We start from the raw sequence: 12,176 nt of genomic DNA, 5'->3' as shown, positions 1-12,176 counted from the left end.
GGCCTTTGCTGGGTTCATCCACTGAGCAGATAATCTTTATTTTTACTTGTCCCTGGTCCCTCCCCCACTCCCAGAACTTGCTCATTTATTCATAGTTTGGGTTCTTTTATGATGACAATTTGAAACTTCTCATTAGCATTCATGTAAATACCTTGCAACCACAGCTTTACGGCTCTGTATTAATCTTACTGTTCTTGGATAGTTTGGTGTTAGCTGTGAAAGCAGGTTGCTAATTAGAGATGTGGAAAAAGTACAATACATGAATTACGTATTATCTGTTATCTTTCTTAGTTTTGGCGACTGTTAATGAAACATGCCAGAGTAGCAAGATGAATTGGTTGTGTAAATATTTGAAGATGTCTCTTAAATCATCAACTTCCTCAGGGTCCTGTATGAAAAGCCCCCTTTGACCTGATCTGTTGCCACCCTTTGCTATGACTCAGATAAAGTGAAATCTAATGCTGATTTCTAATGGGAAATAAGCCCACATGTCTGCAGGAGGTGGTGGGCAGCTGTGTGAGGAGGTGCCAGGCTCCAGCAGACACACTTGGAGAGAAAGGGAGACCTGAGATGATGGACAGAAACAAAACCTCAGAATTCTGGGATGTTCTGTTATGTGTGTTTCGTATCTAATAACACTGCATAATAAAATAAGACTTTAGTTATGACAGTAGTACAAGCCAAGCACATCTACAAGTCAGGACATTTGATTTCTGTAACATAAAAATATGTTGATTCCATGTATATACAGTATTCCCATTTGAGAAGGTAAAAATAATTACCTTCATTGCCATTTTAAAAGTTTAATCAATATGCATTGGTAAGGTTTTCTCCCACTGGACTCGGTCTTTGTCTTCTGTGGTCATGTGACCATGGTGTACAACGTCGTGTAAATAATTCACATGTTTCACAACAGAAAGTCAGTACTGTTGTTCTGCCATCAGCTTTACCGAGGTAGATGCCCGATGCCCAGCTGGCATGGAGCTGGCTGGACATTGCCCCATGGGCCACCCTACCCCTTATCCCATGGAAGGAGTTCCGATGAATTCATAAAATTTCTGTGCTTAAAAGAGACCATGACATAGCTTCTCCACTAATTTCAAAATGCTTAGTATTGTCACTGAATGGAGAAAACCTCTAGTCTCCTGGAGGGGTCACAAGCCCAGTCAGGACTATCCTTTTCGTATAAAGAAATGGCAGCTTCAAATGGGTTGGAGATGGCATTTCAAGGGCAGTGCGTAGCTTTGCTTCAAAGCAAAGGAAAAACCACATTTGAAGAAGCAGCTTGAAAAAAATGTCACAAAACTAGTAAGAATTTACCCAGAGCTTCTATTGAGCGGGGCCATCAATATAGGATGCCAGGTCTTCAGGGCCTAGCCTGTGTCAAAACATAAATAAATTATCACCTCGTTCTGTTCCAAATGTGAGAGTCAGGAGATCATACAGGCGTAGATTTCTAGAAAGCATGGCATCCTTTGATATACTTTGAAATTCAAATATAAAATATTGATAGAATGGAAAGGTTGGACTTGCATGCAGAAATGACTAATTTTTACAAAAATGCAGGTTGAAAATGCATACTTAGAACTGAATTTGTGATAATTAACAGAAAAAAGTCTTCCCAGTGACAGCTCTAATTAATAGTATCTGTAATTAAAATCATGCCCTTCTAGCAGGAAAATTGTTTGAATTTCTTAGAGTGACCTTTTGTGTTCCTCCTGGGGACATGGTGGGTAAGTTGATATTGATTTTATAATGAGCTCTGGTTTGTTTAATAAGAATCTGTAATCCAGACAATAAATGAAATATGTGCTTTTCTTCAATCCAGATTAATAAAAAGGGGAAAAGACAGAGGGGAAAAAAACCTTTTTCTTTAAAAATATAATCTGGGAAAATTTGGAAATGATTATAAAGATTTTCTGTTGGGCTTAGTTCTGTAAGCACTATCAGACACCCATTGGGGAACCACCTGGGTAACAAGGTCTCCTGCCACCACGCTAGGGGCTTCCTCCAGAGGGAACCCGAGCACAGCAGAGCAGGACACCACCCTTACGACGGGGTCTTTGTGGCTTTTGGCTTTGGGTTTAAGTGGATGACCTACCATTGTGGTTACAGCGTACGTACACTGGTGAATGAAGCCGATGTTAATTCATGAGTGCATCTCCATCGCCTCCAGTTTTCTGAAGCTGCTATTGAGATATCCTTCAAGTTTAAAAATCTTATAAAAAGGTTTTCAAAATATTGCAAGCATAAAACAATAAATTTTAGGGAAAGTGTCTAGTTGTCTGAGTGTACTTACCTTTACATCATTGAACTTCTGTATTTCTTAATTCTGTAATAGAAGTGAGGCTGTAGGTAACCTCACTGTAATTCCCATTGCTGGGGTACAGAGAAAGTTGAGCAATTTGATATTATGCTTCATGTCACATGGGATGGCACGCATACTCCATGCATTATTTTGAAGTTTCTAGAATTGGTACACATTCCTGTGTAAGTAGCCTGGGGGCAATAAGATGATCAGTGACAATATACGAAGTTCTGTTAATGTCAGATCTTGAAGTTCTTTGGGAAGTGAGAGAGCTGAAAGTTCACACATAGGGAAAGGAAGGCACTGAGTGGGGCATTTGGATGGCGTGGGGAAGGTGACTGTGTTTGGGGTGGCACTGGCAGCCTCTGGTCTTGCTGTCCCAAAAGGAGAATCCACACGTTTCCACTGAGCACTCGTGTGAGTGGCCCTGGGGACACTCACAGCAGGAGCCGGGAGGCCCTCAGTGGTGACCTGGCCATCTGCTGAATGTGGTAGGGACAGCCTGTGCTTCCCGGGTGCACGTGACCATGCAAGACAGGCCGAGGGGCACAGCAAGTCCCTGAGTGTCCCTTTCTTAAAACCGTTTCCTGCGGGCTTAGATGATGAGATTCTCCTGTAAACATCTGTGCCTCCTTCCTCCAGGTGGGCCTGTTCCCGAGACCATTGGAATTCATCACTTTCTGAGTTTATGGGGGGGGGTGATACTTGTTCTTGCTTTATTTATTGGTAAAACCAGATCTTTTTGGCAGACTCTTACTTTTGATGCTCTTCCAAGATATCAATCCCATATGATAGTCCAGTAAAGTTTAATTTGCTCACACTTTAAAAACTGGGTAGACTAACTTTCTGAATTCAAAGTTATTTTCAATAGGATATTACCACCAAACTTTTCCCCATTGTTTCAGTGAATTTTCTTTCAACATACATGCAACATAACATATTTGGATTAAATTTGCACTTGGTCATTTAAAAACAGATTTTGCTTATTTCTGTTCTTTCAAATTAGGACAGCATGTCCACGTGTGTCATATGGGTCCGTGTGGATTCACATGGACACACCCACTCTGAGGGTGAGAATTGCCGTGTTTGATACCTGTGTATCTTATGCATCTTTTTCACATAGATATCCCATTTCTGAGGAAGGTGGTTGGGTAAAACTGTGCCAAAAATAAGTTGTTGGATGATTAGAGATATTCTCCCCTTTTTCTCTCTGAGTGTCTTTGAATGTTGCATCCATTTCTTTGAGGCTTTGATCATCTCTGAACAGCAAGTTTAGTATTCCGCCTGCCTGCTCTTCCTCCCCAACACCAAGGCAGAGACTCCTGCAGAATTTTCAGCAAGTTCTCTTTTGATGGTTATTTCACAATACCCAGCAGGTTTTCTTGTGTACTTGAGGCCTTTGGAACCAAACCCAGAGGAAGGCATGCGCTGGGGCTACAGGGATCCCCATAAACAGAGCCACTAAGTGCACATCTGGCTGCCGTGGCACCCATTAGCAAGTGGTTATTAATGTAATAACAGCATGTGTGTGGCTGCTGCTATTAGGGTGCTCGGCAGACTCAGGCTGATGCCTCTGCAGGCTCAGAAGTGCCCTGACTTCTCACCTCTGGCAAAGGAAGCCAAGTGCTTATGTAAGGTCACATGCTGCTCCTTCTCTTATGAATTAAGAGACCCCCCTCCTTTTCTAGGTGAGCTTAATCTTCTGCAGTTGGTGTAATCACTAGTCATGGAAGTGGAGAAAAGATAGGAATTAAGTCAGGGAACAGTGAGTTTTCCTGAGGTTTACTTGACCCTACCCCAAGTTTCTACAAAGGCCTCTCTACTCAATCAGCTGTGTTTCTTAAAACGGCTGTTCTGGCTTTATATTTAAATTTTCAGGTTGAAATAATAGTTTTTTTGCAAATATTCAAGAAGCAAAATCTAGTCCTGCTTCAGAATTGGAAGGGTGTCGGCAAACATGATATTAAAGAACATCCTTTTATTACAACACAGTCAAACCTGAGAATCGGGAGTTTTCTAATTTCACCTTTGCAAGAGAAGCCAGCAGCCTGTCGGTGGAACTTGCCTGGCCTTCCCAGTGACTGGTGTGGTTCCCAGACATGTGTTCCGTCTCCTCCTGGGGATGCCAAGGACTGGAGGGGAGGCCTCCTGCTCTTCTGGGCCCTCCGTGCCCTGGGATGCTCCAGGGCCTAGTTGCAAATAAAGCCAGAGTGATTCAGTTGGTGCCACATTCCATGCTTTTTGAGGCAGAAATGTGACCATCTAAGGAGAACTTGCAAAAATTTCGCCCTGCTGATGATAAAGGAATACATTTTGTTCCCAACAGTTTCAAAAGATCAATATGTTTTTGTAAGCTCATGTGAATCTGCGAGATGCCTTCTCACTGCAGGTTGGAGCATTCTTCCAGAAGGCCTGCACCTGATAGCAACATGCTGTTCTCAGACACCCTGAACTTTCAGATATGTAATTTCCTATCAGTGTCTCCAGGCCTGTTCTGCAACATGGCCCATACAAACTCCTTGACACAGTGAACATCTGAGCATAAAGTAAATCTACTGCCCACCTTGGTCAGACAGGAGTAATTAGATCAGCGTGATTAAAATTAGCAGAGCACTCAGCAAGATGTGTGGGAACCGGAGACTGGATATTAAATGCGTGAGCATTCTGCGGCCTGAGTTCAGTGGCTCCTTTTGTTGCCCTGATGTTGTTGATTAATCAGCAAACCTGGATACTTCCTGAACCACTGTTCCCAGGAATAAGGAAAAGGAAAAGGAAGGAGGGAGATGTACTGACAGCCTCTGCTGCACGCTGGACATCTTTTTAGGCCACCTGGTTTTGCTCTCTGGCGCAGAGGCAGGAGGGTCTCTGGCCCAAAGAAGGAGGGAGCTCAGCAGTAAGAAGGGCGGTGTGGGGTGTCTGTAGGGAGTATGAGACCATTCCACAACTGAGATCCTGGGGTGCTTCTGGGAGCCTGTGCTCCACAGAGACACTCAGTGCCCATCCCGGGCCACCAGCTGCACCCGCCCAGCAGTGCCCCAGCAGGTCCCCAAGTTGTCACTTCACAGCCGCCTGAGGGAGGTGGGGACACATGTGGGTAAAGCAGCCCCACCCTACCCTCTGGATCGGCTCGGGCAGACGCCAGGCTGAAGTCTCCCCGCAGAGCACCAGTGATGGGCAGAGCCTGTTCTCCTCCGTGCCCACACCGGGACTGCTGCCCCAAGGCTCCTCCGTGGAACAGGGCCCTTGGGACTCAGGAGCAGGGACACCTGTGTCTTCAGTGTGCAATTTCTTGGAGATGTGGGTATGCAACGAACCAGGCAAAGTGTTAGCCCATGGCCAGGCCACACATGGTGACAGGAGGGATCAGTGTGATACTGAGGTGACCAGGAGGGGTGTGAGCCAGCTGCTGGATTCTCATGGAAGGTTCACGGTGGATGGATCCATGGATCAGGGTGGGTAGAGGCTCCCAGGTGGGCGTGGAGCAGGGCACTGGGCAGCCAAATGTGTGTGGTGATGGTAGAAGGGATGCTAGGGGCTGCAGCACCAGGGTCCCTGGGGCAGGCTAGCATTCATCGTGGAGGTGGGAATGGGGATCCTCCGGGGGTTATGGAGAGGAACCCACTTGGATGGCCTGGGCCTGGGGTGAGGACACTATGCCCACCATTCCCCCGGGGACCACTTTGATGGAGGGAGGAGCCCCACATTCTCTCCTTTATCCTGCTCTGCTCTGCTCTTCTGTCTTATTTCCTTCTTGCTATGCTTTCATTTTGTAAATTCCTTTCCCATTATTTAAACTCAGAAGAGGGCCGAGGATTTAGCTCAGTGGTTCCACTGCCTGCCTCACAAGCACAAGGACCCAAGTTCAATCCCTGGTACCAGAAAAAAAAACATTCCGAAGAAAGTGGCTGTGGCACCTGGAAGGTACCAGGTGCAATTCGCTTGGGTCTGCACTTCCCTCTCAAGGCCCCGCCTTCCCATACCCTAGATGCAGATAGGCCTCTCTGGGGTCCAGGCTGACCAAGGAATGCAGTCTGCAGGGGCCGGCCCTGGGTGAGGCCATCTCCCTGTCCACCCCTGACAGGAGCTACAGGGTGCTGGTGTCTGTCCTGGGCCTCCTACCTGGGGGCCACCCAGGCACCTTGGGACTCCACATTTTCTGAACCACCAGGAGCTTGCTGAACTCAGTTTTGCACGTGAGCAGGACCTGAACTTATTGGTGAGGAACCCCAGAGTTCAGTGCAGGGGAAATGTGGCACTGTGATGATGCCTGGTGGCCAGATAGGGCACGCGGGGACTCAGAGCAAGTGGGACGTCAGGGAGAAACATCTTCCTGGGCCTGGGAACCACACTGCCTGTTCCCTGCAGGAGCCCCATGACAGTGTCTGTCTAGGCCATCAGTCACCCATCTTTAGACTTGGCTGCTCTAAATATGATGTCCTCGCCTGAGTTTCTACTCTGGGAGGATGCAGTGGTCAGGAGCAAAGTGTGGATGCTTAATTCTCTGTCACTAGTATAAAACATTTATACCAAAGAACCCTATAGGACAGGGGCAGGTGTGAGCAGGTACTCTTTCAAGATCTGTTAAAATATAAGATAAGGGAACCAGCGAAATTCGGTGTCTAGATGTGTGACTATTGTGATTACATTAGCCAGCAAAGCCAGCTATTTGAAAATGAGTACCTGTGTACGGTGTTTGAGGGACATAGGTTCAAACCATAGACCTAAACCTGGGTTGACCCTGTGATGCTGAGCAGTCAGCCAGTGAGACTCGTTTATAGGTGACAAACGTGCCAAATGACACTGACACCAGTGTGCAAGTGGACTCGAGTTCACTCCTTAAACAGAAAGTCTGGTTTCCTTCACAGTTAAGCACTGTATTGTTTCCCCCCAACACACACTTTTTTTTTTAAGATAACAAAGCAGAAGAATAGAAGGAGTAGCTGCAGAATCACACCTTTCGTTGTCCCTAAAACACACTTAAGCCAGGAACCAGACTGCTGGAGCTTGGAGTTCAGTCAATGGTAGATGCTTATCTGGCATCGTGAGGCCCTGGGTTCAACCCCAACACCAAAAGGAAAAAAAAAAAGATATGTTTGATGGGAAGAAATAAAAGCAGATTTGTTTATAAAACAAAATAATTAATTGAGCTGGAAGTTACATCAGGATTTAGAGGTTTCAGAGTTACTTTTTCCCAGTCTGTGATGTTCTCCTCTACCAGATGGAAGGAGAATTTTTTGGTCCCCAAATATGAAATTGAAGTGTGAGGGGAAAGGTTGTCATTTGCTTCTGGAGTGTCTTCTCTCTGGCCTTGGCCAGGATGCCCCCTAAGGCTGTGTGACTCTGGTCCCGCTGTCCCATCCCTGGCTGGACACCCACATTCAGACAGAGCTGAGGCTGTGTTGGAGAAGTGACCCCACCGCACCCAGCTGTCACTTTCACTAGTGCCCCCTGGTGTGCCTCATCTGCTCCTTAGGGGCAGAGAATGTATATGGAGACCAGTAGGCTATGGAGCTTGGAGTCCTTGACTAGACATTAAAGACCCTCGCCCGTGGTCCCCAGCCCTGCCCTGACTCAGTCTCAGCCCATGCAGTCAGATCGCCCCTCCAAATGGTACAGGATGGGGTAATTGGGCCCAGGATGATGGGCAGCCTTGGAGAATACAGACTGAGCAGCTGTTCCCCCTACTCTTCCACAGCCTTGCCCTTTGGCTTAATGAGGAGTGCCCAGCAGAAAGCCCTGAATACCCTTTGTGTCCTAGCCACTCCTTCCAGCCCCCAACGCCCTGTGCTGCCTGCTCTGAGCCTTTGTTCTGCCCTCCCACATCCCGACCACTGCCATCTGTTAGCCCCAAGTGTGGGACCTGCACCCCAGCCAGGGCTTTAGGCCCTGTCCCGAACGCCACCACCCGGCTCTTTACCCAGTGTCCCCTCATATCCGCAGTGATGTTTCACATCTCCCCACCAGCCTGGGCTCACTGTGCCTCCTGCCTGGGCAAGGACACCCAGGAAACCCAGGTGTCTGCAGCCACCTGCTCCCTCTGCACCTTGCCTTTCTCACACACTACATCCTGTAACTCGCAGCCCCCAGCAAGGGACCTTCAGTGCTCAATAACACTAATTGATGGATTGAACTAAGACATCGACGTCCGAGGCTCTGGGCAGGAGAGTCACTTAGAACTCTCTGGAAAGCCAGCCCAAAACTTCCAGGGTCAGAACAGGACCTAGAATGCAGGAAGCTGCCACTAGATGCTCCATGCTGTAGATGTTGCCAGGGACAGTGGCAAGAATGATAAGGGATGGTCATTCATTTACTTTGGAGCAAAAAGAATGTTAGGAAGGTGACAAAAGTTTCTTGAAGAAAACGGCTGCTCCTGGCCAGGCCACACTACCCAGGCTGCAAGGAGGTTGTGGTTTCTCTCTCCCTGGCCTGGCTGTTCCCAGTGTTTGAATGTGGGACCAAACACCATGGTGCCCAAGGGGGTCACCAGCACGACTCCGCTCCTGTGACTCCTTGGGGAGCCCTGGACCCCCATGTGGGTGACGAGTCATCACCTGCCTCAACTCAGTCCAGGTGTGTGCTATTGTGCCTGCCTTTTGAGGTGGTGGCCAGGGTGGCCAGGTCCCTGCCACGCCTGCAAGGGTTACCAGTGTCCTTCACCAGTACATGCTCTCTGACATCTAAAACTTCTTTAGTTAGAGCATAATTTCAGATTACTGCATGAGTTATTCAGAACAAAGAGGCTGACTGGAATTGTATTTTCCTCTATGTTTGATGTTCACAAGTCCTTCCTGTGTACCGTCAGATGCTCACCAGGTGCAGAGCGAAGGTAGAAGTCCTGGGAGAGATAGACTGGCATAGCAGGCACTCTGCCGCATCCACACACCCAGGCTATCTGCAGCCCAGTCCTTGCCATGGGCAGTGTGCCAGCTGCGGAGCATGGAGACCCCTTATCTATGTACATTGCCTCTTCCTGCCACCAACCAGGAGGCAACAGGAGCCAGACACAGCCACAAATCCAGACATGCTGGCAGGTGACTGGTGGCACAGAACATGTTGGGGAGCACGTGTCTATCCAGCATCTGGTTGTGCCCACTGGAGGAGCCTGAGAAGGGACAGGGATGTATGGGAGGAGTGACATAGGAAGAAGAGTCCTCCTCTCCCGAGGCTGCTCTAGGGCAGGCTGGCATTTTCACATGGCTCAGGATGTGTCTGTGTCTTTAAATTTTATTTTGAGAAAACATCTTGCAAGATGGGAAAAATTACTCAGTGGTGCTTGGTAAACACTGTTTATTCAGAGCTGTTTTGGTTGGTTTGCTAACGTGGAGCCAGCCATTCAAATAAAGCAGCTGCATGTTCCTGGGTGGGTGGATGTCACTCACTGAGTCCTCAGAGCCTGGGGGAGGGGACAGCAGGGTGGGAGGACAGCAAGTGGGGCCATGCCCTCTGTCTCTGCAGCTGGCCCAGGACTAGCTCTAAGCAGCCCCTTCCCTGAGTGTGTGGTATGTTCATGCATGCGTGCTTGGGATGAGTGCACATGTGTGGCCCTTGGTCTATGTGTGACAACGGTCCAGGCACCATGGGGAAGCCCCCTGCAGAGTGGAACTATGTCTCCACGGAGTGGTAGCCCCACTCTGGACTGTGTGCTGCTCTGGCCTGGCCATGTGCCCTGCAGCGAGGAGTGTGGCTCCGGGTCCTGACCCCTCTCTTGGTGTGCCCACAGGGGTATGGCCCCGGCATCCTCAAAGATTTTTACAGTGGGATTATACACAGAAATCAGACTTCCTCGAGGCCTAGGCTGTGCACAAGGCAGCACCCTCCCTGTCACATGTGGTTTACAGGGACACGAAGCTTCTTGAATGGAACTGTTTTTGAATGAAGAGGGTGATTATGCAAGGAGCCTGTTCCATCACAGGACAGACGCCTCTGCCTGGCCCTTCCCATCCGCACTTCCAAACACTTCATTATAATAGCCCTGAATGTCGAACTGCATGTTTTAAAAGGACCTTGTTGTTTCATTTTGTTTCCTTGTTACAGAAGTAATAACTGCCCAAATAAGCAAAATTAAAATTAAAATTAAAACCACTTTTAATTCCACCCATGATCAAGTCCCCGATAACTAACTCGGCTCTTGACGTTCTGGGGTTCTGCCTACCCACCCTCACGTGTGCTCTTACAGTCAGTCTGACTTTCTGTGATACAAACATCCCTGCGGTCACATGCTCTGCAGCCTGCCAGCCGTCACAGGGCCATCCTGCAGCCATTTTCGTAGCAAGTGCACTGCACTGTGGAGCCTGGGCCCCGGGTTGTGCAACATGCTCCCCCCGTGTTTTATCCAGCCTGGAAGTAATTGGCCTTTATACCGCCCAGCACATCCTAATGAACCATTTTTTCCTCTGTGGCTTTGTGTGTCTGTTCCTTAGTTTTGTCCTGTTACTGCTAATTATGCTCCACAAATAACCCTAAAAATTCCAGGCGTCCTTTGTGTGCATACTTAGGCAACGCACAGCTTTGTTCTGATTGTTCCTCGAAAGGTACGGAGAGCTTTTCTTGAGCCTTTGTAGTCTTGGTCTTTCTTTTGGCAGAATTGGAGAATGACAGGTCTTTTCTCTCAGAGTGATCCTGCTCTCTGTAATTTTCCCCCATCAGATGTAGAGTTGAGAAATGAGACATTTGCATTATTGTGTGTATGGATGAATTTCTGCCCCCAGAATCCTATTCAACTTATTTTGCAAATTGTGCTATAAAGCAGCCTAAAGTACTTCAAGGGCACTGTGGAAGCCTCCCAGGGCTCAGCTCAGCATGCAGCAGAGGCAGGCGGTCATGCAGAATGTGATGACTGTGGTATCCAACGTGTACGTGCGCCTCTGTTTGCTTAATCTGCATGCCCGTGCCCCAAGGATTTTCATGGAAGGTGTGTGGCTTGCCAATCCAAGCAGCCCGGTACTCTAGTGGGGGTGGGGCTCAGAGGCCCTGGGTTCCTGCAGTCTGAATGTTGCCCCTGGAGGCTGCATGAGGCCATCAGAGATTGGCCTCTCCTGTGTTCTCAGGGGAGAGTTTGGCCCCTGCGGCAGGTCCTCTCGTCTTGCCTTGCGTGGCGAATGGCATGCTCTTTGGATGGTTCACACAGCGTGGCCCAAGCTTCCTGTCTGTTTAGTAACGGAGCATTTACCTGGAGAGGGTCTGTGGGGAAGGCTGCTCTCATCACCTCACAGCCTCGGTCACTCTGGCTGCGCTGAGATTGACGAGAGCATCTCCTCGGTGAGTGGGGTGCTCAGGAGCCACACTGACTGTGCTGTGGCCCTGGAACCTGGCACAGTGGGACAGCCCTGCAGATCTGGCCTGGCGGCTAGCGTCTAGAAAGAGGACATCCAAAGTCAGGACCCCCGGCTGGCAGTGAGCTTTCAGGGAAGCTGTGAGGGGCCTGAGACCTGGCTGAGCAGAGCGTGAGTGCCTCGGACAGACACATATCAACCCCACTTCACAGGTCATGAGACAGAGCCATGGAGCTTAGGGGCAGAGGGGCAGAGCTGGGGTTCGGACCGGACAGTCTGGCTGCAGAGTCCTTGCCCTGAACCAACACATCACACTAGAGCCTTGCGCACTTCCTGGCTCTGCCCTAGGCCCATCCTCTTTCCCAGTAATGGATTTTGTTGTTGCGGGACTGTTTTTTTAAGACACCAATGTCTGTGGCACACTTACTTCCCAAGAGTAGAGCATTTGTAACCATGGACAGTGACAGGTATGGTGCCACCGGCGCATCCCCCTTCCATATTGTCCACCATCTTCTCACTGGGAGCTTGATATGATTTGCATCTGGTTTTCTCCCAACACACCAGAGAGGCCACATAGCCAAGAGGTCAGAACCAGG

At 48.7% G+C, this 12,176-nt stretch overlaps 1 protein-coding gene across 1 annotated transcript in view; it reads left to right on the top strand.

The window, feature by feature from the left end:
• The window catches only part of Ptprn2 (protein tyrosine phosphatase receptor type N2), a 611,205-nt gene that overhangs the window by 522,362 nt on the left and 76,667 nt on the right, over nt 1–12,176 (top strand). The gene's annotated exons all lie outside the window — the stretch shown is intronic.

Source organism: Heterocephalus glaber, unplaced genomic scaffold (genome assembly GCF_053883595.1).
Source record: "Heterocephalus glaber isolate CG9 unplaced genomic scaffold, H.glaber_assembly_v1.0 deba00000818, whole genome shotgun sequence".
NCBI classification, from domain to species: domain Eukaryota; kingdom Metazoa; phylum Chordata; class Mammalia; order Rodentia; family Bathyergidae; genus Heterocephalus; species Heterocephalus glaber.
Note: the sequence above shows the minus strand (reverse complement) of the source record. Positions and strands in the feature narration are given on the sequence as shown.